A 24899-nucleotide genomic window follows, 5' to 3' on the forward strand; every position below is an offset into this window, starting at 1 on the left:
GCAACATTAAAACAGTTTCAATGGTGTTGGAGTGCTTTAGCCTTTTCTTTACTTGTCATGTGTCAATTTATTGCCTCCCATGTCATTTATTTAGAGCTCATTTTTCTTTTCCTATAACAAACTAATACAGAAATGTTGGCTTAGTTTAAGAGAGTATTGTAAATGTCTGGTGAAATGAACCATTTTGGAGAATAATTACTTTACATTTTAATTTTATGAAAAATGCACGGTTTGTCAGTTTAAGGACTTCAGTAATTTAAAGTTAATCTTGCCATATTTATCATTCTACAGGAATAAGCTAATATGACTCAAACTTTTTAACCATAATTCACCCCAATGATATTGATTTCTCTTTCCTTTTGTTTGTCTTAACTTGAAGTCAGGCATGTTTATGTTAATGAGTAATGTCCCATTCTTGATTATGATTAAAGAAAAAAACCGAAACCTTATTTTTTAAAGACTGGAATTAACAGTCAAAGCAATAATAAAGTGTTACTGTCCCAGTGTCAATTGGCACTAAGTAATCACTTACAGATTATAAATTAATTGGATGGAAGGGAGGGATAGAAATAGTCGGAATGTCCACATTAAGGTGAAAATGGTGACCATTCCTTTTTATTTGTACTACTTTATGCAGTACTTTTACTATATTATAGTATAAATTCTCATCATAAGTACTCTGCAGCCTCAACTGTAGCTGAAATTTGCTCTGTGAATCTCTTGGGCCTCTGAAAGGACTTTCTCATCAGTGATACTGAATAGACTCTGTAATACAATATCCCCTCTGGTGTCTCCTCAGAACCGTCCAGCAGCAGCAGCATGTTACAGAGGCTCAGGTGTACTCAACTGACACTGTGCATAGTGTGGATTGTGTTATTCTGGGGGAACAGAAATTACTAGGCAGGAACATTCGTGTGTGTGTGTGTGTGTGTGTGTGTGTGTGTGTGTGTGTGTGAATGAGACTGTAACTTATGAGGAGTCTGCTAGTTTGATCCATAATATCTTTATGGTTTCATCACCTACCCTCTGGAACCATTTTGTTCCTCTGTATATTTAAATCATCAAAGCAGATGGGCTTGAACCTCAGCAGGCCTGTCTTGAGTATGCTTGAAGACAATGCTGCTTCCTCTTACCTGATAAAACCAAGAACCTGGATCACATGAACTCATTTTACCTCCTAGTCTGATTTTACAAACACATCAGTTTGTATTTAAACTCACAAGAATCAAGCATGATTATGATTGAAAGATAATTATTTTTGGGTAACAAAGAAGGACCTCCAAAATTCAGATGCTAAGTTAAGCTGAAATTAGCAGTGAGGTTTTATGTCTCTAATTATAAACATAAAAAAAGGTTTTTTTCTTCCCATTTCTTCCCTAAGAAGATACAAACTGTATTTTAAAAAAGAATTGCAAGAGAGAGTAGACATTATTCCAAGGGGCTAAAAGTTATTTAAATAACAGTTTGTTTCATAAAACAGTTGGAAGCTGCTAGGGGTTGCCTGGTTTGTTTAATGTTTGCAGCTATTTTACACTCAGACACACACACAAGTACAGAAATATATGTATGTATAAAAACTATTATTAAGAAAAATTATACCAAATATATGTGTTTGCTTTTTTTATATTTCTGGTTTAGGTATTAAATGTTAAATTAAATGTTGGTTTCAGAAATTTAAAGAAAAGAAAAAAACGTATGGAAACCTATTACTGTAGAAGATTCCTAAAATAAGTATATGAAATATATTTTATATGTGAAAATATATATTTTTGTATTTTTATATATTTAAAATATATGTTTATCATATATATGTGTATGTATGTATATGAAATCTAAATGGAGCCACCATGTAATAGGAAAGAGAATTCCCCAACAAGACATTTTATGCCATCAAGTAAAACCTCCAGCATCAGAAATGAGTTGCATCCTGTTAAATCATTGGTCAAAGGGTCCCACAAACTGCCTCCAAACATCTGAGGCTATTTTCAATGCTACTAGGTGCTCTCCACAAACCAATGAATGATAAGCCTCTATTGCTAAAGACATCAGTTATATATGTCATGGAACACAAAATAGTCAAGCTGCTTTCACTAGATGCTTTACCCCATTGACAAACATTCATGGTACTGGAAGGTACTCTATACTCCACTGAAGGAAAAAGGTGAAGGTATTCTATACTCTACTGAAGGAGAAAGGTAATCGTCAATATCACACAGCTACAAGCCCTATGACCCACAACAGAGCCCTGCTGCAAGAAATGGTGGTGTGACAATGGCACAAATGCTATGACATTGTTGAGACTGCTATAGCCTATAAGACTTTTGAAGTTGAACTAAATACATTTTGCATTATGCTATGCCCAGGTATGCACCCCCCCCCAATGACTGGTGTGTTTGAACAAGCCTGTGGAGGGGCAGAGAGTGGAATGTGGTGGTCTGAATACATTTGACCTAGGGAGTGACACTATTACAAGGTATGGCCCTGTGGAAGTAGGTGTAGCCTTACTAGAGGAAGGGTGTCACTGCAAGGATGGGCTTTTAAACCCTCCGCCTAGCCTCCTGTTTGCCTTTGGATCAAGATGTAGAACTTTCTGCTTCTCCAGCCCCACATCTCCCTGGACACTGCCATGCTCCAGTCTTGATGATAATGAAGATAATGATGATAACCTCTGAAACTGTAAGCCAGCCCCAATTAATTTTGTCCTTTATAAGAGTTGCCTTTAACCATCTTGCCGAAAGCGATCTACAGACGCAATGCAATCCCCATCAAAATTCCAACTCAATTCTTCACACAGTTAGAGCAATTTGCAAATTCATTTGGAATAACAACAACAACAACAAAAATGATAGCAAAAACTATTCTCAACAATAAAAGAACTTCTGGGGGAATAACCATCCCTGATCTCCAGCTGTATTAGAGCAGTAGTGATAAAAACTGTATGATACTGTACAGAGGCAGGCAGGTAGATCAATGGAATAGAATTGAATACCCAGAAATGAACCCACACACCTATGATCACTTGGTCTTTGACAAAGGAGCTAAAACCATCCAATGGAAAAAGACAGCATTTTCAGCAAATGGTGCTGGTTCAACTGGTAGTCAGCATGTAGAAGAATGCAAATTGATCCATTCTTATTGCCTTGTACAAAGCTCAAGTTCAAGTGGATCAAGGACCTCCGCATAAAACCAGATACACTCAAACTAATAGAAGAAAAACTGGGGAAGAGCCTCAAACACATGGGCACAGGGCAAATTTTCCTGAACAGAACACCAATGGCTTATGCTCTAAGATCAACAATTGACAAATGGGATCTCATAAAATTGCAAAGCTTCTGTAAGGCAAAGGACATTGTCATTAGGACAAAATGGCAAACCAACAGATTTGGAAAAGATCTTTACCAATCCCACATGATAGAGGGCTAATATCCAATATATACAAAGAATTTAAGAAGTTAGACTCCAGAGAATCAAATAACCCTATTAAAAATGGGCTACAGACCTAAAGAGAATTCTCACCTGTGGAACACTGAATGGCTGAGAATCACCTAAAGAAATGTTCAACATCATTAGTCATCAGAGAAATGCAAATCAAAACAGCCCTGAGATTTCACCTCACACCAGTCAGAATGACTAAGATCAAAATTCAGGTGACAGCAGATGCTGGCAAGGATGTGGAGAAAGAGAAACACTCCTCCATTGTTGATGGGATTGCAAGCTGGTATAACCACTCTGGAAATTAGTCTGGAGGTTCCTCAGACAATCGGATATAGTACTACCTGAGGACCCAGCTATACCATTCATGGGCATATACTCAAAAGATATTCCAACATATAGAAAGGACACATGCTCCACTATATTCATAGCAGCCTTGTTTATAAATAATAGCCAGAAGCTAAAAACAACTCAGATGTTTTTCAATAGAGGAATGGATACAGAAAATGCAGTATATTATACAATGGAGTACTACTCAGCTATTAAAGCAATGACTTCATGAAATTCTTAGACAAATAGATGGAACTAGAAAATATCATCCTGAGTGAGGTAACACAATCACAAAAGAACACACATGGTATGTACTCACTGAGAAGTGGATATTAGCCCAAAAGCTTGGAATACCCAAGCTACAATTCACAAACCACAAGAAGCTCAAGAAGAAGGAAGATCAAAGTGTGAATGCTTCAGTCCTTCTTAGAAGTGGGAACAAAAATACTCACAGGAGGAAATACGGAGACAAAGTGTGGAACAGAGATTGAAGGAAAGACCATCCAGAGATTGCCCCACCTAGGAATCCATCCCAGATACAGACACCAAACCCAGATGCCAAGAAGTGCCTGTTGACAAGATCCTGATATAACTGTCTCCTGAGAGGCTCTGCCAGAGCCTGACAAATACAGAGGCCAGATGCTCACCGTCAACCATTGAACTGAGAATAGGGTCCCCAGTGGAGGGAGTTGGAGAAAGGACTGAAGGACCTGAAGAAGTTTGCAACCCCATAAGAAGAACAACAATATCAACCAACCAGACCACCCCCAGAGCTCCCAGGGACTAAACCACCATCCCAAGAGTATACAAGGATGGACCTATCGTTCCAGCATATGTAGCAGAGGATGACCTTGTTGGGCATCAATGGAAGGAGAGGCCTTTGGTCCTGTCAAGGCTCAGTGCCCCAGTGTAGGGGAATGTCAGGTTGGGGAGGTAGGAGGGAGTGGGTGGGTGAGTAGGGGAGCACCATCATAGAAGCAGGGGGAGATAGCATGTTTCTGGATAACATTTGAAATACAAATAAAAAATATCCAATAAAAAATAAAAATAAATAAAAATAAATTATTTCTAAATAATAATTTAAAAAAAGAGTTGCCTTGGTCATGGTATCTCTTCACAGCAATGGAAACCCTAAGACCAACCACTTATTTTTATTGGATTTAAGGCCCATTCTGTTAGTTGGAACCCATGCCTGACACTGCTAACATGGTGATCAACTTGGAACTATATAGGTCATCATCCTGGGGAAAACCTAACACTATTATTCTGTGAAAGGAACACAGCAATAAAATGATCCCTTATGATTTACTGCTCAGTCCCTCCCTCAACTCTCATGAGAGAATCCTCTTATTGCAGCAGATGGAAACTAGCACAGAGTTCCACAACTAGACAATGTACAATGAGTGAGAGACTTAGAAGCACTTATACTTTTTTTTTTACATTTTTTTTATTAACTTGAGTATTTCTTATATACATTTCAAGTGTTATTCCCTTTCCCGGTATCCGGGCAAACATCCCCCTCCCCCCTCCCCTTCCTTATGGGTGTTCCCCTCCCAACCCTCCCCCCATTGCCACCCTCCCCCCACCAGTCTAGTTCACTGGGGGTTCAGTCTTAGCAGGACCCAGGGCTTCCCCTTCCACTGGTGCTCTTACTAGGATATTCATTGCTACCTATGAGGTCAGAGTCCAGGGTCACTCCATGTATAGTCTTTAGGTAGTGGCTTAGTCCCTGGAAGCTCTGGTTGCTTGGCATTGTTGTACATATGGGGTCTCGAGCCCCTTCAAGCTCTTCCAGTTCTTTCTCTGATTCCTTCAACGGGGGACCTATTCTCAGTTCAGTGGTTTGCTGCTGGCATTCACCTCTGCATTTGCTGTATTCTGGCTGTATCTCTCAGGAGAGATCTACATCCGGTTCCTGTCAGCCTGCGCTTCTTTGCTTCATCCATCTTGTCTAATTGGGTGGCTGTATATGTATGGGCCACATGTGGGGCAGGCTCTGAATGGGTGTTCCTTCAGTCTCTGTTTTAATCTTTGCCTCTCTCTTCCCTGCCAAGGGTATTCTTGTTCCCCTTTTATTTTTTTTTTTTTTGGTTCTTTTTTTCGGAGCTGGGGATCGAACCCAGGGCCTTGCGCTTCCGAGGCAAGTGTTCTACCACTGAGCTAAATCCCCAACCCCTCTTGTTCCCCTTTTAAAGAAGGAGTGAAGCATTCACATTTTGATCATCCGTCTTGAGTTTCATTTGTTCTAGGCATCTAGGGTAATTCAAGCATTTGGGCTAATAGCCACTTATCAATGAGTGCATACCATGTATGTCTTTCTGTGATTGGGTTAGCTCACTCAGGATGATGTTTTCCAGTTCCAACCATTTGCCTACGAATTTCATAAAGTCATTGTTTTTGATAGCTGAGTAATATTCCATTGTGTAGATGTACCACATTTTCTGTATCCATTCCTCTGTTGAAGGGCATCTCGGTTCTTTCCAACTTCTGGCTATTATAAATAAGGCTGCAATGAACATAGTGGAGCACGTGTCTTTTTTATATGTTGGGGCATCTTTTGGGTATATGCCCAAGAGAGGTATAGCTGGATCCTCAGGCAGTTCAATGTCCAATTTTCTGAGGATCCTCCAGACTGATTTCCATAATGGTTGTACCAGTTTGCAATCCCACCAACAATTGAGGAGTGTTCCTCTTTCTCCACATCCTCGCCAGCATCTGTTGTCCCCTGAGTTTTTGATCTTAGCCATTCTCACTGGTGTGAGGTGAAATCTCAGGGTTGTTTTGATTTGCATTTCCCTTATGACTAAAGATGTTGAACATTTTTAGGTGTTTCTCAGCCATTCGGCATTCCTCAGCTGTGAATTCTTTGTTTAGCTCTGAACCCCATTTTTTAATAGGGTTATTTGTTTCCCTGCGGTCTAACTTCTTGAGTTCTTTGTATATTTTGGATATAAGGCCTCTATCTGTTGTAGGATTGGTAAAGATCTTTTCCCAATCTGTTGGTTGCCGTTTTGTCCTAACCACAGTGTCCTTTGCCTTACAGAAGCTTTGCAGTTTTATGAGATCCCATTTGTCGATTCTTGATCTTAGAGCATAAGCCATTGGTGTTTTGTTTAGGAAATTTTTTCCAGTGCCCATGTGTTCCAGATGCTTCCCTAGTTTTTCTTCTATTCGTTTGAGTGTGTCTGGTTTGATGTGCAGGTCCTTGATCTACTTGGACTTAAGCTTTGTGCAGGGTGATAAGGATGGATCGATCTGCATTCTTCTACATGTTGACCTCCAGTTGAACCAGCACCATTTGATGAAAATGCTATCTTTTTTCCATTGGATGGTTTTGGCTCCTTTGTCAAAAATCAAGTGACCATAGGTGTGTGGGTTCATTTCTGGGTCTTCAATTCTATTCCATTGGTCTATCTGTCTGTCTCTGTACCAATACCATGCAGTTTTTATCACTATTGCTCTGTAATACTGCTTGAGTTCAGGGATTGTGATTCCCCCTGAAGTCCTTTTCTTGTTGAGGATAGCTTTAGCTATCCTGGGTTTTTTGTTATTCCAGATGAATTTGCAAATTGTTCTGTCTAACTCTTTGAAGAATTGGATTGGTATTTTGATGGGGATTGCATTGAATCTGTAGATTGCTTTTGGTAAAATGGCCATTTTTACTATATTAATCCTGCCAATCCATGAGCATGGGAGATCTTTCCATCTTCTGAGGTCTTCTTCAATTTCCTTCTTCATTGTCTTGAAGTTCTTATTGTACAGATCTTTTACTTGCTTGGTTAAAGTCACACCGAGGTACTTTATATTATTTGGGTCTATTATGAAGGGTGTCGTTTCCCTAATTTCTTTCTCGGCTTGTTTCTCTTTTGTATAGAGGAAGGCAACTGATTTATTTGAGTTAATTTTATACCCAGCCACTTTGCTGAAGTTGTTTATCAGCTTTAGTAGTTCTCTGGTGGAACTTTTGGGATCACTTAAATATACTATCATATCATCTGCAAATAAGAAGCACTCATTCTTAAATGGTATTTCTTCACCAAACCTCTAACCTCAGGCCTTAGGGATCTGTGCAGAAGAGAGGATTGAAAGGCTGGGAGAGCCAGAGGTGATGGATAACTCCAAGGAAACAGTGTCTCCCAGACACAACTGGAATGGCCCACATGTGAACTCACAGAGACCGGGAGTACACACAAGACCTGCACAGTTTCGAGCCAGATAGGAGCCCACCACTGACAAGAGCAAACAGACATGGGGCCTGCCCCTAACGAAGAAGTCATTTGCAACTGATACTCAAAGAGAAAATAGGTTTTCTCCAATGGAGTTCCACTGGGTACATCAATAACACTCTAGGGCAGTCTCATGCACAGGAGTAGTGCCCAAACACAAAGTCAGCTCTGCGTTTTGTTTTGTGGACTTTAATTTCATTTCTGTATGATGCGCCCCCCTTTTGTCTTATTGATCTTTTGCTTGCTTGTTTTGATTTTTTATCACATTTTCTTGAAAGAAAGAGAGAACATAAAGTTAAGTGGGTAGTTGGGTGTATGGGTTCTAAGAGAAGGTAGGAGAGGGGAAAAACATAATCAAAATATACTATTTGAAAACTAGCTGGGCTGTGGTGATGCACAACTTTGGTCCCAGCACTCAGGAGGCAGAGGCTGGTGAATCTCTGAGTTCTAGGTGTTACACAAAGGCAAAATGAAAGTATTTAGCAAGGCAATTTGCCAGGTTGTGGTGCCCAGTACTCAAGAGGCAGAGGCAAGCAGATCTCTGTGAGTTCAAGGCCATTGTGGTCTACTGAGCTAGTTCTAGGACAGCTAAGGCAACACAAGGAAACCATGTCTCAAGAAACAAAAAAAAAAGGAAAGGAAGGGAGAAGGAGGGAAGGAAAAGATAAGAAAAGAAAGAAAGAGAAAAATTAAGAAAGGAAGGAAGGAAGGAAGGAAGGAAGGAAGAAAATCAAAAGATACATATATAAAAGGTGTTCAGCATTTTATTGGAGGTGCAATCAAATCAGGCATTTATGAGTCCTTCTCATGTGTTCAATATTGTTCAAAGTACTTGGGACATATCAGAAAATAAAGGGGCCTACCCTTGTGGAGCATACTGACTATCGTTTATTACTTCACCTATGCACTGCTTGTGACCTTGGGAAAGTCACTACATATCTCTACCCTGGCATCAGCTGCCCAATGGAATAGCAAGCAGGGTGGGTTCAGCGTGGACACTGAGCCTGGTGAACTGTAGATGCTGACCTACCTCCCAGACAGCATAGAGGGCTGGAGGTTGATGTTTAAAGATCAAGTACAGTGGGGAGAAGGGGGAGAATATAAGTAGAGTAGCACTGGTTAGCTGGCTACACAAGCTCCTCCTCCTCCTTCTCCTCCTCCTCCTTCTCCTCCTCCTCCTCCTCCTCCTTCCCCCTCTCCTCCCTGGTGGCCGCCTTGTTAGCTAGGCCCTTGGCCTTCTATGAAGCTGCCCTGCTGTCTCCTTTGTTTTCTCTTTGGCCTCTTCAGCTGTCTCAACAAGTGTTTTGGAATGGTTGCCACCTTGTAGCTCAGCCAAGAAGTACTCAAAGCCCTTCTTTGTCTTGGTCTCATTCCTTTTGAATAGAGCACCAAATTCCTAGACAGCTATGGAGACGCCAAATGAGCTGGAGACCCAAGCTTCCTGATGGATTTCATCTTTCCTCTGTTATGAGAGTTCACACAGTAGACATACCGGTTCCTCCACTGCCATCAGTTGGGCATGGTGGTTCTTCCATGTGAAGGTGGTGATGGTCTGATCTTACTGGTCCACAACAGATTCCTCCAGAATGCACACCAAGTAAGCAATGTTGGCAGGACTCTGCCCAAAAGTCATCCTGTTGGTTTTGGTCAGGAGTCTCGGGACCGAAGCTTCTGGGCAGGTCTGGGTCATCATCTCTAGGTGGCATATTTCTTGAGTTAAGATGTGTTTGCTATAGGTATTCTGGTACTATTGCCAGAAAACAATGAACTTTTGGTCCCAGGAGCATTTTCTAATTCAAGAAATACTCCACCATACTGAAGAAAAGGTCATCCAGAGACTGCCCCACCTGGAGATCCATTCCATATGCAGCCACCAAACCCAGTCACTATTGCTGATGCCAAGAAGTACTTACTGACAGGAGCCAGATACAGGTGTCTCCTGAGAGACTCTGCCAGAGCCTACGGATGAGGAAGGTTACAGCTCACCATTGGACTAAACAAGGGGATCCCATTGGAGGAGTTAGAGAAAAGACTGAAGGAACTAAAAAGGTTTGCAACCCCATAGGAAGAAGAACAATATCAACCAACCAGACCCCACCAGAGCTCCCAGGGACTAAACCACTAACCAATGAGTGCACATGGAAAGACCCATGACTCCAGCCACATATGTAGCAGAGGATGGCACTATCTAGCATCAATATGGAGAAAAACCCTTGGTCCTGAGAAGACTCGTTTCCCCAATGTAGAGTAATGCCAGGGCGTTGAGGGTAGGTGGGAGTGGGAGCATCCTCATAGAAGGAGGGGGTATGGGAGAGGGGGAAAGGGGATAACATTTGAAATGTAAATTCATAAAATATCCAAGAAAAATAAAATGAAAAAAAAAAAGACTCCATCATGATCCAGGCACAGGACCGACTGAGCACTCATACAGTATCAGGAAGCCAGGGACCATGTGACTCAGTGCATACATCTCTGGCTTGCAGCTCAGTCACTGGTGTGCCAAGCCCAAGTCCCTGCCACTGACATGAGGGGTTATAAGACTGTTCATTGTTTTCATATTTTAATGAATGTGTCAAGGAAATGTCAGCATTTAACTGTATTTTGAAAATTACTCTGAACACTAATTACCACATGAACTTCTACTCTAGAAGGGAAACCTGTTAACAGTTGGGAATGTAAACAACAACATACTTTCTGTTGAGAGCACTATTTTACCTAAGAAATAATGTTATACAATCACCTTATTTTTTTTCTTTTAGTGGGTAGTGAAGTACAAAGCAAATCCTGCTATGTTGGAGAGCAAACAGGACCTCCTTAGGAAAGAATGCTCAAAATGCTTGCTTAGAATAGCCAACATTGAAGGAGACACAGTTGCAAATCATAATGGACTCATGGTGACCTCAGACTCACAGAAAGTAAAGGTCTATGAAAGAAAATCCCCAAGACTTCTTTGCCTCAAAATCAACAGCATGTCTAATCATTGGGCTACCTTTTCTCAGTCTATGACTAGAGCTAATATGGTATGAGGGTCCCAGACCACTGGGCTCCTAGGTATATTAAACTTCCTGTTTGTTTCAAGGTATCTTAATTAAAACAAGATTTCACTAGTGTGGTGTCCCATGCCTTCTATTCCTTCACTCAGGAGGCAGAGATAGGCAGATCTCTATGAGTTTGAAGCTACAGAGTGAGTTTTGGGCCAGCCAGGACTACATAGTAAGTCTTTTGTCTGGAAAAAAGAGGAGGAGGAAAGTGGGGAAGAGAAGGAAAAGTGGTAGAGGTTGAGTTCTATGCCCTTTTGTGTTTTTTTTTTTTTTTTTTTTTTTTTTTTTTTTTTTTTTTTTTTTTTTTTGGAGCTGGGGAACAAACCCAGGGCCTTGTGCTTGCTAGGCAAGCGCTCTACCACTGAGCTAAATCCCCAACCCGTGCTCAATGCCCTTTCACAGTACATACTATACCTTGTCTTTAAAATAAGCAAGCAGAGTAAATGCTTAACTAGACAATCACTGTAGGTTCTAGAGCAATTTCCTCTTGTGGAACAAAAGTATGTGACAGTCCTACCATTGAATAGAAAACAAAACAGCTATCGAAGCACACCTCTAGTCCCAGCACTCAGGAGGCTGAGTAGGAATGGTAAACTCAAGACTACCCTGGGTTGCATAGCAAGACTTTGCCTCAAAACAAGAAAAGAACAACATGGAGAAATGTTAGTATTTGGACTTTCAGAAGATTCTTCAGGAACTAATAAAAAAGGGGGGGAGTCACATTCACTTTATCATGTTCATCGCATGATGAGTCCTGTGCAAAAATATAATTCTTGGTTTTGAAATGAAGTGGAATAATTTCAATAATATCAATGAAATGACTGACTGCAGAGATGATGAACAGAATTCCACCTCTGCACTAAATTAGGACAGTTAGCGTAGTAAGACTGAGTTATAGAGAAGAGCAACTGAAATCAGAAACTGAAAGAATAAAGGAATGAACAAATAAATATAAATAAATAAATGAGTGGGCTGTTTCCTCCTATTATCATGCCTTCTCACTTCACTACTAAAACTTGCATCTCAGCTGTCTAGCGAGACCTGATTGGTGGCTAGGAATATGAACTGTATATATAACCTGCCTGGGTTTAAGCCCTAACCTTATCTTTACTTTCATGACCTTGAGCAAGTTATACATGTTCTGTGTGACTTGCTTCTTCATTTTAATTACTGTTCTCACTTAGTACTTGCTGTAAACCACATAGACCAGTTCATGAACATTAAATACCCCATTTTTAAATGATGCAACCATCCCCATGTAGTGATGGGAATTGAAACCACTAAGTTCAATAACTGTTCCAAGTCACATTACTAGTATGTACAGTAGATTTGAACCTGGATGTCTTGGTGCCACCTAGCAATACTGTTCAAAACACAGGCTGATAAGTGGTAGTGCCAGACAATTAGCATAATGCTATTTAATGATGCTAATGATAATGTTTCAATAATAATGTTGGTGATGTTTGATGGTGATGGTGGTGGTTGGTGGTGGTGGTGATGGTGATGGTGATCGTGGTGGTGGTAGTTGTGGTAGTGGTGGTGGAAGTGGTGATGATGGTGATGATGATGGTGATGGTGATGATGGTGATAATGGTGGTGGTGGTGGTGGTGGTGGTAGTGATTATGATGATGGTGGTTTTACTGGTGGTGGTAGAAGTGGTAGTGATGGTGGTTGGTGGTGCTAGTGGTGATGGTGGGGATGGTGATGGTGATCATGGTGGTGATGATGGTGGTGGTGGTGGTGGTGGAAGTGGTGATGATGATGGTGGTGGTGGTGGTGGTGATGATGGTGGTGGTGGTGGTGCTAGTGGTGGTGGTGCTAGTGGTGGTGGTGGTAGTGGTGGTGGTGGTAGTGGTGTTCTTGGTGGTGGCAGTGATGGTGATGGTAGTGATGGTGGTGATGGTGGTGGTGGTAGTGATGGTGGTGATGGTGATGATGGTTGTGGCAGTGATGGTGATGGTAGTGATGATGGTGATGGTGGTGGTGGTGGTGGTGGTGGAAGTGGTGATGATGATGGTGGTGGTGGTGGTGATGATGGTGGTGGTGGTGGTGCTAGTGGTGGTGGTGCTAGTGGTGGTGGTGGTAGTGGTGGTGGTGGTAGTGGTGTTCTTGGTGGTGGTAGTGGTAGTGATGGTGGTGATGGTGGTGATGGTGGTGGTGGTAGTGATGGTGGTGATGGTGATGATGGTTGTGGCAGTGATGGTGATGGTAGTGATGATGGTGATGGTGGTGGTGGTGGTGGTGGTAGTGGTGGTGCCATTGATGACAGTGGTGGTGGTTGTTGTTGTTGTTGGTGATGGTGGTGGTGGTGGTGGTGGTGGTGGTGGTTGGTCATGGTGGTAGTGCTGCTGCTGCTGCTGTCATGAGAACATAACTAAGCAATCAGGAGAGAATTTCCAAGCACAGATGGTCTCTTTTCATCATCTGCATCATTCCCCTCCTGTCCTAAATGCTAGACAATCAATCTGCTCTATCTCTTCTTGTGATAAGGTACCATCTACCGCTTGACCACTGGCTTGGGGTCTAAGAGTTACACAACTGAAGTCTGTAGTTATATGGCAGTCCTTCTGCTGGGGTCAAGCAAATGAGATTTATCCATGGCATTGCCAATTTTTTTTCAGACTCCACTCTGATCATAAGATGAAAGTAAGTTCAAGTTCCCAGATTCTGAGGGAGCTGGGGACTCTTCTCTCATTCCTTTTTTTTTTTTTTTTTTTTTTTTTTTTTTTTTTTGTCCCTCAAATACAATGATTGTTCTTAACCAGGACAAGAATGGATGATTCTGGTTGATGAAATTGTAGCCGTACCTTTGCATCGATGCTTATGGGCCTTAGGATTTTCCTGCTTAAACAGTTACTAGGATAAAAGCTTCGGGACTCAGTCAGCTTCTGAGGAGTGCTGCGGTCCCTGACTGATCAGCTTTTGCTGCTTAATTCAAATAAGGATCCTGCTTTGCTGGACTCTCACAACTGCTTCAGTTGTTTCGGGTTTTCAGTCCCAACACTTTTTTTTTAATTGGATATTTATGTATTTACATTTCAAATGTTATCCCCTTTCCTGGTTATCCCTTCTCCCTTTTCTGCTCTCCCCTCTCCCCTCCCCCTAGCAACAACACTTGTAACACTTAAGTGCACTACCACATCTCTCTTGATAGGGTGAAGGAGTGACATCTGCTTACATCCCTTCATTCTCTCTTTTTAGAAAAATTAGTGCTCATTTGGGCAATTTTCTGAATCATGTGCTTGAGAAACCTCTACTTAGTTTGAATTTGAGTTCCTCCATAAACACCTTCAGTCTGGACACGTTGTCTGAAAATGAAGGATAATAACTCCACATTATTAGCATCTGCCCGGTAAACACCATATAGTTGCTTCCTTGTCTCCACGGAACTCCTCCCGGTGCCTTTGGTTCAGTACTGCAGATTCTCCCCACTCCAGTGCAGACCAACATGTACAGAATGACCTAAAAAGTAGAAATTTCTGCAAGATCATAGAAAGAAGGCTAGTTGCTTCATGGGGTAGATCTGGGTGGGTTCCAGGAGACATTTCCCTTATTATTCCTTAGTACAACTGTGGGTTTAATAGCAACAGAGTGTTACTGCCACCTACTGTAGCTCTTGTGAATGACCGGTCCACAAGGTCCCTAAAAACTTGAAATAAGCCCCGTCAAACATTTTCTATAAAGAGCACTGAAGGTGCTGAGATTCTCTGGACTCACACACTCTCCTTCCGTCTAGACAATGACCACAGAGGCAATAAACAAAGCACACCCGGTGCTGACAACCTTGGGATGCAAGGATGCTATTCAGAGGTGAGAAAGCAGAATAAGCTTTCAACACAGATGCTCAACTAAGACTCACCAGGCAGTGCTGGGTCTTCGCAAACTTCAATTTGGAGTCCAGTCCCAAACAGCTCAGTGCCTAGAAACACAGGCAAGAACCCATGCTACCTGAGTGCCTGAAAATGCCTGTTTTCTCCTTCCAAACTTACCCATCTGATGTGGTAGTTCACTCACTCCAGCCCACAATTATAGGGGATGAATATTCATCCCCAGGAAGGGAATGTCATGGGGGAAGAATGACAGATCCTTCTAGTGGGATTTTTTTTTGTTTTTTAATCCAGTTATGTTATGTGAATACGCTTTTGTTTTTATCCCAGGTGTGGGTGTGGGGCTGCTTCAGATTATCCGCAGCAGCTGACTATAATTTGTCTCGTGCTCTGGTAGGGGCATGATACTGCCAGCTAAAGATAGTTTACGTTTGAAATTCTGAGAACTCTTGAGAAGGTATAAAAAGGTCAGAGCCCTGCAGTATGAACTTTTCAATGAGCAAAGCAAACCATGATTTGTCTGTACTCTGCCCAAATATCCAACTCTTAGACTGGCCATGGCTACTAACAAGATAGGAGATGTAACTCCTACCTTGAAAGTCAATTTCCCTACTGCACCTGCTGATGGGGAAATGGTACTGACTGCTGAGGGACTGTCCTGTGTCCTGCTGTTCCTGGACAGACCAGCTTTTCTGCACCATTAGGCATGGCCACAGAGTCCTATCTCTTCTTTACAGCCTCACAGCAAGATTCCAAGATGGATCTGTGCAGTTCTTCACTGGGCATTGTTTGGATGATCAGGTCATTCTTCAATCTGGCACAGAAAACAGTAGGGCAGAGTCTTGGGGGGCATGAATAGAGACACCTGGGCACTGACGCCTGGAACACTGAGACCCAAGAGTTGGCAGAAAATGAGAAAAACCTCAGAGAAGCACCTCCAGATGGCCATGCCCTGGGGGAGCACAAAAGTTGTAAGTGTGGGCAGAGCAATGAGGGTTTCCCTGGAAGGGTGGGGTAGAGATCAGACTCTTCTCCATGTTCTCAACCTGGGGAGATGAGAAAGGGAGTCTGCAGAACTCAGCCAAAAGTGAACTGTCACTCAGCAGGCATGGAGGCGCAGAGAGGAGCCAAGAGGGGTCAGCTCTGGGATGAAGCTTCTCAAGGAAAGGCTGGGGGAAAGAGACGCAAAGGGTCAGAGCAATCACTACTGAGTGGGAGCCCCATTCTGTACAGAGGATTTGAGGCTCTAAGACTCAAGAGGAAAACTAAAGAAGGGGCTTCTGAGATTTCCAGTGCGCTGAAAAGTTTGCCCTCTCCTCTCTCCATCTTTCTGATGTCTATCCAAACCAAATCCAACAGAGGACTAATAACCAACATATACAAAAAACTCAAAAGTTAGACCCCAAAGAACCAAATAGCCCTATTTAAAAGATGGGATACAGGGCTAAACAAAGAATTCTCAGCTGAGGGGCTGGAGAGATGGCTCAGTGCTTAAGAGAACTGACTGCTCTTCCAGAGGTCCTGAGTTCAATTCCCAGCAACTGCATGGTGGCTCACAACCATCTGTAATGGGATCCAATGCCCTCTTCTGGTGTGTCTGAAGAAAGTGACAGTGCACTCATAGAAATAAATAAATCGTTTTTTTAAAAAAAGGAATTCTCAGCTGAGGAATATCAAATGGCTGAGAAGTACCTAAAGAAATGTTCAACATCCTTAGTCATCAGGGAAATGCAAATCAAAACAACCCTGAGATTCCACCTCACACCAGTGAGAATGGCTAAGATCAAAAACTCAGATGACAGCAGATGCTGGCGAGGATGTGGTGGAAGAGGAACACTCCTCCATTGTTGGTGGGATTGCAGACTGGTACAACCATTCTGAAAATCAGTCTGGAGGTTCCTCAGAAAATTGGACATTGCACTACCTGAGGACCCAGCTATACCTCTCTTGGGCATATACCCAAAAGATGCCCCAACATATAACAAGGACACGTGCTCCACTATGTTCATAGAAGCCTTATAATAGCCAGAAGCTGGAAAGAACCCAGATGCCCTTCAACAGAGGAATGGATACAGAAAATGTGGTACATCTACGCAATGGAATATTACTCAGCTATCAAAAACAATGACTTTATGAAATTCATAGGCAAATGGATGGAACTGGAAAATGTCATCCTGAGGGAGGTAACCTAATCACAGAAAAACACACATGGTATGCACTCATTGATAAGTGGATATTAGCCCTAAAGCTCAAATTATCCAAGATGCAATCCACAGACCACATTAAGCTCAAGAAGGAGGACGACCAAAGTGCAGATGCTTCAGTCCTTCTTAAGAGGAGGAACAAAAGTAATTATAGGAGGGGATATGGAGACAAAGTTTGGAGCAGAAACTGAAGGAATAGCCATTCGGAACCTGCCCCACCTGGGGATACAGCCCATATATATACAGCCACCAAAACTAGGCAATATTAATAAAGCCAAGAAGTACATGCTGACAGGAGCCTGATATAGCTGACTTCTGAGAGGCTCAGCCAGAGTGTGACAAATACAGATGCTAGCAGCAAACCATTGAACTGAGAATGGGGTACCCATTGGAGGAGTTAGTGAAAGGATTGAAGGAGCAGAAGGGGCTTGCAACCCCATAAGAACAACAATACCAACCAACCAGAGCTCCCAGGGACTAAACCACTACCCAAAGAGTACACATGGACAGACCTATGGCTCCAGCTGCATATGTAGCAGAGGATGGCTTTGTTGGGCACCAATGGGAGGAAAAGCCCTTGCTCCTGCCAAGGCTGGACAACCCTAGTGTAGGGGAATGTCAGGGCATGGAGGCGGGAAGAGGGAGTATTTGAGGAGGGGGAACACCCTTACAGAAGCAGGAGGAGGGGGATGGGATAGGGGACTTATGGACAGGAAACTGGGAAAGGGAACAACATTTGAAATGTAATTAAAAAATTATCCAAGGGGTTGGGGATTTAGCTCAGTGGTAGAGTGCTTGCCTAGCAAGCTCAAGGCCCTGGGTTCAGTCCCCAGCTCCGAAAAAAAGAAAATAAAAAAAATTATCCAACAAAAAAATAATATTGAAAATTGAAAAAAAAAAAGCTTGTGGCCTTAGTTACACAGTTAGTTTGAAAACAGACTAAACTGAGACCCTATCTCAAAAACAAACAACTCAGAACAACAACAACAAAACAAACAAACAAACAAAAACCTCCAACAACAAAAACCAAAACTCACGATTGAAAAATGTTAATAAAGAGGAAAAATATGAAAATTATATGAATGGATGATGTACCTACTTCTCCACCAAAAAAACCAGCAAGTTAGGAAACAGAATGCCTTGGATTTCTTATCTTCATAATTCCAGGAAGCTGAACTGACCCTATTAGCTGCAGGAAAAGAACTTGAAATCTTGTCCAGGCTTTGTCACTGAAGCCCCAACATCTGATGCTATCAGTTATCTTGATGAGACCCAGATCATCCTGAGCGATAGCACCTTCTGTGTGTAAGGATGAGTAATCAGAAAGGACAGAGATCTGGGGATGAGAGGGTTTCAGAAAAGACAGAGAGATATAAAGAGGAAGAGCCTCAGAAAGTGTGGGGATGGTCTCTGCAGCCACCACCAACAGAGCGTCATGCAAGTGAGGGAAGAAAGAAGTCTGGTTCAACATGACTCAGTAGCCAGTGTTGGTTCAACACCAAGAGTTTGATGCTGGGAAGTTTATTTTAAGATATTTAAGTACAGCACAATTATGGGGGAGGGGAGTCTGATGATAATTAACTCAATCCAAGGTGCACAGTTTGACTACATCAAAAAGTCTTTGTAAAGTACATGTGACATCTTCCATAAAGATAGGTTCTATAGATTGATAACATGCGACTTCTTAAGGGTCTTGAGGAGGATCTGGTGTGGTTTCAGTCATACAGAGAGTGCAAAGGTCACCAGGCTAGTAACCGGCTCCATTCCCAGCCTTCTAGGCATAAAACAGGTTCTACAACTCTCCCTTTGAAGAAACAGCCCTGTGTGTTTAACACTCCTGTTTTCCCAAGCGCTTATCTATGAGCACAAGGGTGTCCATATCTCCTACACGAAAGGACAAGCGCTGGGGATGAGAGAGTTTCTCCCTTTCCCTGTCCTTCTCCTTCTGGCACCAGAAGACATTGACGAAACAGTTATATCCAGAATACTACACACTTAGAGCCACAGAGATGGGATTCCCTTCCCTCTCCAGCTCTCATATGTTCATACATACAGGTAGGTCATCATACTTTGCTGGAGGGAGGAAAATGAAGAGGATGCTAATTAGAGCTAAGCATGAGAAGTGAACTGTGATCTCAGTCGATTTCACTATTCAAAAGGAAGAAATTGGGTGAAAATTTTTAAAAACCAATGAAAGGTATCACTATCACTAGCCACTAGAGACATGAAAATAAGATCACAAAGCAATAACAACGACAACGACAACAACAACAGCCTGTTACAGCAGTTATCATATGAACGGCTGGGACATGGCTCTGTGAGTAAAATGTCTGCTTCACAAGCATAAGGAAGCTCAGTTCAGATCCCCATCAGTCACATAAAACCATGGTTGGTGGCCCACGTCTTTAACCGCAGGTACAGGCAGAGCCGCAGAGTTCACTGACAAGCAAGCCTAGGTAACAAATGGTGTGATGCAGGTACCGTAAACAGACCCTTTCTCAAAAGCTGAGATGGATGTAGACATCTCGAGGTCCACCTCTGATCTCCACATGCACAGATGCACATGCCCATACACATAAATTAATTAATTGATTGATTCGTCAACAATACAGAAATCCTTACCAAATGCTGCCAAAGAGAGGGAACAACTGGATAGTTGCAGGTGGTAACATACAAGATTGACCACAGTGGGACAGTTTCTTATAAAACTAAACATACCAATCCCAATTACTTGGGAGACTGAGACAGGAGGGTCATAAGTTCAGGGCCAGCCTGATCTGATAGGAAATTTGAATTTGATCTGTATTACACATACAGGGCCTGTCTCAAAGTAACAGAAAAAGAAATAAAGACCACAAAAGCCACCAATTATTTCCCTGGGTACAAAGACTAGAGAAGTGAAATTTTACCTCTATACAAAAGCCTGTATACAAGTACCCTGGCTTTATAATCTCCAAAACCTGGCAACAATCGGCATGTCCATTAACCTGTGCGTGGTTGAATAAGCTGTGGCAAATCTATTTTATGGAATACTAAATAGTAATTTAAAAAGAAACAAAGAAACGCAGTGCTGAAGCACAAAGCTCTGGAGAGCATTCCATTAAATGAAAAGCGATGAAGAGACATAGCTGTAGTTGATGTGAACTCCGTGAGGGAAAGCACACTAACCCAGCTAGTGGCTGCCAGGATTAGGTGTCGTAGGAGGGGAAGACAGCTGTGACCACAGAGAGGAAGCACAAAGAGATCTTTGAAAACATAGATAACCCTGCATCCTGGCTGGGTTGGGACTGGAAAAAATATGAATAAGGGCAAAGAAATAACTTAAGAGGCAGATTTTAAAAAAACAAAACGATTGTTCTACAAACTAACATTATTAATGCAGAATCAACTCCACAATGTTTTTATTAAAAAAGATTTTATTATTAAGGTACTGGAAAGTTGGCTCGGTAATTAAGAGTGTCCACGGCTATTGCGGAGGACCCAAGTTCAACACAGAGGGCTCCCAAGTCCACACATGTGCTACAATAACAAAGAACCATACACAAAATCCAACAAGGCTGGCTTCCTGGCTTTGTGGTACTGTGGTGTGAAAGATGTAGCCCTGAGGCTACACAGAGGTTTTTGGTATGTTAAATTTTACTTTGAACTTTTGTAAAAAGTTACATTTGAAAGTGATGGGTCAGTGGTTAAAGCCAATTGCTGCCAAGATTGAAGATCTGAGTTCAATGTGGGAGAAGAGAATGAGCTCTCACGAGCTGACCTCTGGCCTATATACGCATGTCATTGGTACACGCAGAGAATAAATAAATGAATGTAATAGAAAAATAAGAATTACTATTTTAAAGAGAGAGAGAGAGAGAGTGTGTGTGTGTGAAAAATAAGAATTACTATTTTAAAGAGAGAGAGAGAGAGAGAGAGAGTGTGTGTGTGTGTGTGTGTGTCTATTTGTTGGTGTACATGCACACGAGTGTTGGTACTGCAGAAGTCAGAGGCATCAGATTCCTCTGAAGTTGAACTTATGATACTGATGAACAGTCCAACATGGGTGTTGGGAATTGAACTCAGGTTCTCTGCAATGGCAGTAAACACTTAACCACAGAGCCGTCTCTCCAGCCACATAAAGACTAAAACTTTTTAATCAAAAATATTACGAAGCAATTACTTGATGCCAGGTTCCATGCTCAGTCGGATGAACGTGATTAATGACCAAACAGGTCTCTGCATTGCCTCCTCCACATCCTACACTGCCAACCCGAACTCTCCTGGCCATACACAGACCCAGCTAGCTCGTCCCTGGACCCTGTTGTTTGTTCTTGGATCTTTCACCAAAGCACAAAGAACAGTTTCTGAAATAAAGGGATATGAAGCAGAGCGCTCTTCAACCACCAGAAAACAGAAACCCTAGGACAAAGAAGTCGTGGGAGGGAATGGCTTCAGAGGCAGCTGAAATTAGACAGGGGTGTGAGGGAGGATGGGCGGGTGCCTGCTTCAAGCAAAGGAGCTACTGAACAGCACCCCCATTAACACGGTTGTAGTGCCAAACCCCAGGCTGCTTACATCCTTCACTGTAGCCACACAAATCCACAGCTTATTCACAGGAAGTATTAGCGCACATCCAGAGAACACCGAAAGACGACGGTGGCACTTCTTAAATAGGAAACACCCCATGTCCTTTCCTGTTCTAGGATTTTACAAAGTTCACTACAAACTCAGCAGTCAGGGAAAGTGAACAGTGACCATTATTCCTGGCCTCTGGTTTCAGGTGATTCATGGAGGAACAAGGGATGTTTAAGAATTTACAAGTTACTGTCGTTGCTGCTTAATCTGAGCTTCTCAAACACCAGAAGACATTGATGAAACAGTTATATCCAGACACTACACACTTAGAGCCACAGAGATGGGATTCCCTCCCCTCTCCAGCTCTCATGTATTTTCATACATACAGGTCATCATACTTATGTTTGCCCTCCTTCTTTTCTTCTTTTCCTGGTCCCCTCTTCCCTCCCCAGCCACCACCAACCAAAGAAGTGGGGGACCATTCTCTCTCTCTCTTTCTCTCTCTCTCTCTCTCTCTCTCTCTCTCTCTCTCTCTCTCTCTCTCTCTCTCTCTCGTACAGAGGTTCCTTCTTTAAAATTTCAACTTGTATTCCAAGGCCTTGTTAAATATTCTTGAGGGTGTCAAGAATAAAATTTAACAGATTTTTTTTCTCCAAACTCAAAGTCCTCCAAGTACACACTTAGAGACCTAGAATGAAGACAGAAAAAAGTGTGCTATAATTAAAACTACAAGGAGAAATCCAACCAGTTTATTCCCCTAAAGAGAATCAAAATGGTTAAGTGAGTATTTTCCATTACTGAGACTTCAAAAAAGTAGTTCAACATAAATATATTAAAAGTGATATTGGATGAGGAGGCTACAATTCAAACTCCAAATCACAGGGACTAGCTATCTTGTCCTTGTGTTTATTTCTAGAATGGTATACATTATATATTTTGAACTAAATTTACTAACTAAATAAATAACTACCACTACCATGCACATAGACTTCTTCAAAATAGTTTCCTTCATCCCTGAGTTTGAGATTATATTTTGTCATTAACTTTTGTTAGTAAACAAAACAAAAGCGGGGGATTTATATTTTCATACATACATACATACATACATCTTTTCCTGGTCCCCTCTTCCCTCCCCAGCCACCATCAACCAAAGAAGTGGGGGAGCTTGCACTGAATTTATTCAACCCAGTACTAAAGTATTCTCTCTCTCTCTCTCTCTCTCTCTCTCTCTCTCTCTCTCTCTCTCTCTCTCTCCTCTCTCCCTCGATCCCTCCCTACCTCTCCCTCCCTCCCTCCTTCCCTCCCTCCCCCTCCCTTTCTCCTTTTAATTGTTTGTGCTGTTACAAAACAACATCCACACGGTTTCTGGAGACAGCTTGGACCACAGACACAATAAGGTCATGAAAAAGTCCATGATCCATGATGCTGCTGTCTGTAACCTGCAAGAAAGCTTATTTTGCAGTGGTATCCATGACTTTAGACTCACTGTTAAGAATGAGAGACATTGAAGCCTTTGTGACAACCTCTCCCTAGTCCAGACAAGAAGCAACTGAAGAGAGCTCTTTTTTTTAATTCATTCATTCATTCATTCATTTATATCCCAAATGCTGCTTCCCCTCCCAGTCCCTCCTTCACAGAGTCCCCCCCAACCCCCTCTGACCTTCTCCTCTGAGAGGGCGAGGCCCCCCTGGTTAACACTGACAAATCAAATCTCTGCCAGATTAGGCACATCCTCTCCCACTGAACCCAGACAAGGCAGCCAGGAAGACTGAGCTGCTACCTATGTTCCGGGGCCTCACTCCAGCTCATGTTTGTGCTTTGGTTGGTGGCTCAGACTCTGAAAGCTCCCAGGGGTCTAGTTGTTGACTCTGTTGGTCTTCCTGTGAGTTCCCATCCACTTCAGGGCCTTCATTCCTTCCCCTAACTCTTCCATAAGGATCCCCGACCTCCACGCAATGTTTGACTATGGCTATCTGCATCCATTTCAGTCCACTGCTGAGCAGAGCCTCCTACAGCACAGTTATGCTAGACTCCTGTGCCAGCATAACAGAGTATCATTAATAATGTCAGGGATTGGTGCTTGCCCATGGGATGGGTTTCGAGTTGGACCAGTTATTGGTTGGCCTTTACTTCGGTCTCTGTTCCATCCCTGCTCATTTCTTTTAGACAGGACAAATTTTGAGTCAAAAACTTTGTGGGTAGGTTGGTGTCTTTATCTCTCCACTGGGAATACTGCCTAGCTATGGGAGGTGGGCTCTTCAGGGTCCATGTCCATGTTGGGCATCTCAGCTAAGATCACCCACACTGACTTCTAGGAACCTTCCCTATTACTGGTCTCTGGGAATCCTAGAGATTCTCATCTCCCTACCCCATCCCCACCCCCACCCCACCCCCAGTAGCTACTAAGGATAGTAAGGCAAAGACAGGGCAGCAGAAACAGCTGAGAGCTGGCATCTGGATCCATAAGTAGGAGACAGATAGTCACACTGGGAATGGCCTGCCTCCAGTGACACACCCCCTTCAATAAGGCCACACCTCCTAACTCTTCCCAAAGAGTTCCACCAACTGGGGACCAAGCATACAAACACAGCCTACAAGGACAATACAAACCACCTTGGGGCCTGGGGGGTATATTTTGTTTTATTTGGGTCTCACTGTGTAGTCCCAGCTGATCTATAACTTGCTACTTAGCCCAGGTCGATCTCAAACTTTCTTTTTTTTTTTTTTTTTTTTTGGAGCTGGGGACCGAACCCAGGGCCTTGCGCTTGCTAGGCAAGCGCTCTACCACTGAGCTAAATCCCCAACCCCGATCTCAAACTTTCAATAATGCTCTGCCTGTGTCTCAGAGAGCTGGGATTATAGGTGTGTATCACCAAACAGGAGACTCGTGCTATGTTCTACACCCTTGTCTCCAAGTCCTGGGCTCAAAGGACCCTCTCCATCTGAAGGAGCCCAGCATACAGGCATGAGCCATTTGCCCAGCTTGAAAGTTTTCTGCCTGCAAAAGGAATCCCTATTTTAAACGCTTGGCAACTTTTGAATGTATCCCCTCCTCTATTCTCTCAAACGGGTAAATCTAAGCCATTCCCAAAGCCCTCTCGTTAGGTATGAGAAATATTTCCTGAATGTGCTTTCTTTCCTTTCATCCCCACATTCTCAAGTCTTAGTCCCCCTATTAAGAAACCCCTTCCTGGATCAATGTGATGCTCCCCTGCCCCGAACTTCAGAGGCAATTTCTTCCTAATTTGGCAGATCCTAATATCCTACAGACTGAATATGCT

General features: G+C 42.6%; 1 pseudogene; it reads right to left on the minus strand.

The window, feature by feature from the left end:
* Window positions 1-9172: 9172 nt before the first annotated feature.
* Prelid1-ps1 (PRELI domain containing 1, pseudogene 1) lies at window positions 9173-13845 on the minus strand (annotated as a pseudogene).
* Window positions 13846-24899: the final 11054 nt, after the last annotated feature.

The sequence above is a fragment of the Rattus norvegicus genome, chromosome 3 (assembly GCF_036323735.1).
Source record: "Rattus norvegicus strain BN/NHsdMcwi chromosome 3, GRCr8, whole genome shotgun sequence".
NCBI classification, from domain to species: Eukaryota; Metazoa; Chordata; class Mammalia; order Rodentia; family Muridae; genus Rattus; species Rattus norvegicus.